The sequence below is a fragment of the Suncus etruscus genome, chromosome 7 (genome assembly GCF_024139225.1).
Source record: "Suncus etruscus isolate mSunEtr1 chromosome 7, mSunEtr1.pri.cur, whole genome shotgun sequence".
In the NCBI taxonomy this organism is placed as follows: Eukaryota; Metazoa; Chordata; class Mammalia; order Eulipotyphla; family Soricidae; genus Suncus; species Suncus etruscus.
In genome coordinates, this window is record NC_064854.1 from 125,485,244 (window position 1) to 125,491,664 (window position 6,421).

The following is a 6,421-nucleotide window of genomic DNA, read 5'->3' on the forward strand; positions in this document are numbered from 1 at the left end:
CCGCCATAGAGCGGAGGCTTTCGGCGGCTAGAGCGGCTAGAGCGGCCGCTCCTGAACATTTCCGGGTCACCCAAGAAAAGAGCCTCAAGTGCTTCCGCTTGCTTGAGTGCTTGTTGGGTTGAAGTGTTTGCTTCCTTTTTTTTTAGGTCTTATTTGCTTTTCAAAATCAATGGAAGACACTGTTGCTTAACACAAGAGGGTTTGCAAGTGGGAGTAGGTCAGAGCAAAGCTCAAGTTTTATTACTGAGGCAGGGAGGTGACTCTCAGCACTTTTCCCCCAGAACAAACATGTCTTGCCCATCTGTTGAACCCAGGAAGCTGGGTAATTGCATCAGCTGCAGATAGCGGTTGGGTTTTCATGATCACAGCAATTCTCTTGCTTCTTATATTGTATGTTTGGAAAATAAAAATTATGTTCTTAGCATCCCTGGGACAGGGATGAGGGTTGGTTGCTGGTCACTAGAAATGTCATCAGATGGGTTCAAGATAGGTTAGTTTCTTTGCACACTCCTAGAACTATATGGATGGATGGAATGGGCCTTCTTTGAATGAGTTGGGACTTGGTTCTAACTTTGTCTTGCTCAAGGTTTGATCAAAAGGGACTAGAAAAGAATGTTTTAGGAGCATCTAATGTTTGCTGATACCGTCCTCTCCAGCTAACAATATCCAGATAGGATTCACCCTGAATAACTTCAGTTTGCAATATGCGTGGAAAACTTCAAAGAACTCTCATGAGGAGTCCATCCAAACTCGTGCAAACTCGTACACTAAGTGACTTAACCAAAGGGCAGCCTAAAACTTCCCCCATGCCAGCCCTACCCTAACCTTATTAAATATCTGCCAATACAAACCCAACTGCTGAAATTGTTCCTTGATTGCACCCAATCCTGTAGGCTCTCTTTTCTGTAGCATTGACTAAATCTGTACATAAATACATGATCGCATACCTCACAATTATAATTCTTTCGTCTGTGCTTTGAGTGTTTATTTGTGCATACATATCCATATGTGTACATGTGTATATACATAAATGTGTGTATATATATCACTTAATTATGGGTGATTTTCTTAAAAATACATCTCTGAGATATAAATTTTCTCTTGTCTACATCTAAGATCTCCATTTTTGCACAGTTGGGAGTAATATTGCTCCTGCTGAGGAAGTATAATACAGATTATATTATCACCCCCCAAATGAATGCCAATTCTCTATGAATCCTTCCCCCCATTAGAGACAAGAGCATTAAATCTTTGATTCATGAATCACATAAGGCAGGTATTTCACAGTTAAGGAAACAAAGTTCCTGGGAAATGATGAAACCGTCATGACTCAGATTCCCAGAAACTTTTTTTTGGTCTTCCCTCCCCCACAGAAGACTTTTTTTTTTTTTTTTGCTACACCTGGCAGCTGCTAGCAAGGCAAACACCCTACTTGCTATGTTATCTATTGCTCTGGCCCCATGCCCCTATGAGGAATCCTCCCTCTTCTATTTTCTCTCTTTTTTTCTTAGGGTCACATTTGTCTGTGGTATTCAGGTGTTACTGCTAGTTCTCCACTCAGGGCTCTGAGAGACCATATAGATTTCTGGGGATTCAACCCAGGTCAGTCATATGCAAGACAAGCACCCTATTCACCTATTGTCTTTCCGGCCTGAACTTTATTTTGCTGCTGCCTGTCTACTCCTGCTCCCTTATGAGCTCTACTGTCCCATAAGTTTTAAGTTTTCCATGGTCTTATGTCTATTTCTGCTATTTACCTTACCCACCATATCTATCTTAGTCCTTCCAGATAATTAGGGTCAGCACAGAACAAGGTCAATGGCTTTCCATGTAAGCTCAAGTAAACAAATCAAACTTCTGTGTGTCCCCTGCCAAGCAGGGCTGGAGCAATAGTACAGTGCGTAGAGTGTTTGCCTTGCATGTAGGTTCAATTTATGACACTCCGTATAATTTCCAAAGTACCACCAGGAATATGGTAATTCCTGAGTGTGTCCCTTGAGCATCGTGAGTAATGGCCCCAAGACAAAAAATAATTTTTGCCTCTAAGGAGCTTACAGTGAAGAGTGAGATAACCAGAACCACATATTTATTTTATTTTATTTTATTTTTTTTGCCAATCAGGTTCATGCTGGGTAGAAAAAAATTAGACCTGACCTGGGCAACAGGGAGATTGCTCAAGCAAATCTTTCTTTGGTCAAAGTTTCTATTTTGCTTTAGAGCCATATTCAGTAAGTACTGCACCATGGTTGCCCCCTGCTCAGTGCTCAGGAGACCATGTGACACCAGGTACCAAGCTTCAACCCCTCGGTATAAATTCCTTTGGTATTGCTCCAGTCTGTTTACTTAAAACCTCAACACTTAACACTTTGTAAGTGAGTGAGCATTAGAGACTCCATCTTGCTCCTTAGAATGTACTTTTTGGGGTATGGAGCCTACACCTGGGGTAACTCCTGATTGTACTCAGGGATCCTCCTGGAAAACTTGGGGGATCATGTGGGATGCTAGAGATTGAATTTAAATTAGCTATGTGCAGGACAAATGCTCTACTGCTACACTATCACTCTGGTCCCACAAGTACTTTCTATAATCCCCCATACCCTGTTGGCTTTTGCTCTGTCTCTCTGTCCTAATAGGCATACTCACTCGTACATTGTGCACTAGCCATTTAAGCCATCAATCTGTCCTAAAAGGTTTTTGAAGTTATCATACAGACCTCAGAGATAGATATTATTTAATCCAGTTTTCTCAAAAGTTTACAAAAAACAAACCATTTTCTCTTGAGATTACAGATATTAGTCTGAACTGCCTATAGACGACTTCCTCATCTCCTCTTCTTTTTTTTTTGTTTTTTGTTTTTGTTTGTTTTTTTGGGTCACACCCGGCAGCACTCAGGGATTACTCCTGGCTCCACGCTCAGAAATCAGTCCTGGCAGGCTCGGGGGACCATATGGGATGCCAGGATTCAAACCATGACCTCCTGCATGAAAGGCAAACGCCTTACCTCCATGCTATCTCTCCGGCCCCTCCTCATCTCCTCTTACTTATGACCACAAATTTCTTCTAATTTTTTGTTTGTTTTGTTGTTTTGGGGGGCCACACCCATTTGATGCTCAGGGGTTACTCCTGCCTATGCGCTCAGAAATTGCTCCTGGGGGGGCAGAGAGATAGCATGGAAGTAAGGCATTTGCCTTTCATGCAGGAGGTCATCAGTTCGAATCCCGGCATCCCATATGGTCCCCTGTGCCTGCCAGGAGCAATTTCTGAGCCTGGAGCCAGGAATAACACTGCCAGGTGTGACCCAAAAACCACAAAAAATAAAAAATTAAAATTAAAATAAAAAAAAAAAAAAGAAATTGCTCCTGGGTTGGGGGCACCATATGGGACACTGGGGATCGAACTGCAGTTCGTCCTAGGCTAGCACTGGCAAATCAGACACCTTACCTCTAGCACCACCGCTCTGGCCCCCACAAATTTCTTCTAATTTTCTTTCCCATCCACCCCCCTATAAACCTCTAGCCCCAAGAGCTGAAGAAATAGTTACGTTAAGGTGCTTTCCCTGCATGTGGCTAGGATTACACCCCAGTTCTATCTCTAACACCTCATATGGACCCCCAGACCTATCCAGTAGTGATCTCTTAGCTTAGAATAAGCCCTGATCACTGTTAGGTGTTACTCCAAACCCCCCCCCACAAATAAAATAAGTAAATACACTTCTAGCCCCAATCCAAGAATAAGATCATTGGGGGCTGGAGAGATAGCATGGAGGTAAGGTGTTTGCCTTGCATGCAGAAGGAGATGTGGCTTAAATCCCGGAATCCCATATGGTACCCTGAGCCTGCCAGGAGGGATTTCTGAGCATAGAGCCAGGCGGAACCCCTGAGCATCACCGGGTTGTTGTATCAAATAATTAACGATGGGGCTGGATGGCGATGGATTTCTCTCTCTGCCATCTCAGGCCATGTGGCTTGCAACCCCCATTCAGCTGGCGGGTCCCAGGCCCAGGTGAAAGGTGAAATCACTTACAGGCAGGCATTAAGAAGCATCATGTTTATTCATTCCCTGACCACCACAGGTGTGTGGCCTATCTCATAACCTTTCAAGCATTCGGCCATTCTTAGCCCTGCATCTTATAATTCAGCCATCTTCCTTTGGCCTCCATCCTGGTCAAAGACCAAAAGAGGCAAAGAACCTAAAGCCCGCAAGCGCAGCAGGGAAGAGCCCCTAATCCCCTGGCTCCAGAGTTTATCTACCTATTCCAAGACCCCTCCCAGGAATGGGCGGGATTTTGCAGGTAAGGTTACACCTAATATCTGGTTCCCAAGACCCCTCCCAGAAATGGGTGGGCCTTAGGTAGCTACACCCAAATCCAGGGTCTCAGATAGGTACACCAACACCGGGTGTGACCCAAAAATCCAAAATAATAATAATAATAATAAGATCATTAGTGGAGGGATGCACAGGAGAAATGACACAAAGTCCACTTTAAACTTGACTTGAGCAATTATTTTCATTCCCCCATCCCCATATAAGCCCATTCTTTTGAATAATCAACCTTTAAGACGTGGTCATCGGTACTTGGGTTTAATAAAAACTTGGCAGGAAGCTGACACACAGCAAGTGTAAGTGGTTGGATTGGGGGTTAAGGAAAGAACAAGTGAAAAAGTGCACACCTCTAGGGAACACAAAAAGTTTCTGTGATTGAAGCTGAGGGTTCAAGGGAACTGTGTGAGTGGGCTAAGATGGAGGGTCGGTAGAGACAGACTGCTGCCCAAGAGTTGACTCTAAGAGCAAAATGGAAGGCACAGTTGTTTTGGTTAGAGAGAAGGGCATTCAATTCTTGGTGATATAGTGGATTTGGTGTGTGTATTTAAATTGGAAAGACATTCAGAAATTGGAGGAGGTGCCAATGTAGGGATCTAGTAAGGTAAGTCCAAGATGCCACCTGGCCTGCTGGCCTGATGACTCGATGGATGGTGATGGCCTTCTTTGGGATGGTTGACAGCCAGGGAATATGGGACTTGGTGAATGGATGGAGGAGGAGGAGGGAAACATCATAGATCCAGTTTATACATTATCAGGCTGAGGGGTTCTGAGCAAAGTAAGAAGGGAGTTGGTTATGTGGCTAGAGGTACCCCCACCCTGTCAAGCCCCCAGGCTCATTTCTCAGAAATTTCACCTTCTGTGAGTCCTCTCATCCCCCTGTCACCTCGCACTTTTGTGGGGTGAATTAGTCTTTTCATCTAAGTCAGGCCAACAATAACAGTATCCATCTTTGGGGTATTGTGAATAGTAAATGAAATAGAACTAAATGATGTTGAGAACTGGACTGGACACTGGTCACAATTGACTTCACCTGTACTTCTCTTCCTCTCTCCAAGTCACACAGTGTGTTTTTAGCATCTTCTATGGGCCTTACGTGGAGCTAACCTTTTGACAACCCAGTTTTTATCTTGTCACACCTCTGACCAATATATCTCCAGTGTTTCCCACATAATAGGACTGACTATTTGCCTTCAGATCCTTGGCTAGTTGGGTCCAAACCACTCCCAACCCTTTCCTCCACCTTTGTTGTGAGGTTTGGCTCCCATGCCAGACCCCTGCACCTCCTCCACTCTCCACCTACTTTTCTTTTCTCTCCTTTCCTTTCCTGCTCCCTTTCCAGATATATCTAAGTCCTCTCTCCCACAAACCCTGTGAGAAGTGAGATCTTCCATATTTCTGTACTTTTTTCACACTCCTCTTCAACTTCTAGCCTTTGCTGGGGTTCACTGAGTTTCCCTTGATTTGTCTGATTCCTTTCCCTCAAGACTACAGCACAGGGAACCCACAAACACATTCACATTTGTGATGTGAATGCAGTATAGTAGGGCCTGGCACTGCAGCCAACTTACCATAGGCATGGTCTATAAGGTGTCAAAAAATCAATCTCTGCTTCTACCAGATCGGAAAACAGACTAGGAGGCCAGAAGATCATTCTTACCTAGAAACAATAAACCCTTTTCTGGAATCAGTGTGAGAGACTAAGTTTGGGACAAAAAACTCACCCCAGGTAACCCTTTTCCTGTCTATGGAGAACCAAGAAGATGTAGGATCACAAGAGAAGAAACTGCAGGTACAGGGGATAGTGTATCGTCCCCTTTTCCCCTATTAATACCAAGAGAATTTTTGTCCTTGAAAGATAGACCTGAAATTGTAGCTTTGAAGATCTGGGTCTGAGCCCAAGTTCTGCCACTTACCATGAGACCAGCATCTGATGCCATGAAAAGAATTTTGGATGATAAACAGCCAAGAGCCTTGTGTGGTACATAGCAACCCTCCAGGGGGCCACCCGACACTCCTTCCTTTTGCCTGCCCATCTTCTCTTGCCCAGGTGCAAGAATAATGAAGCTTCTGTTCTTCCTAGGACTTGGAGAAAAGATCA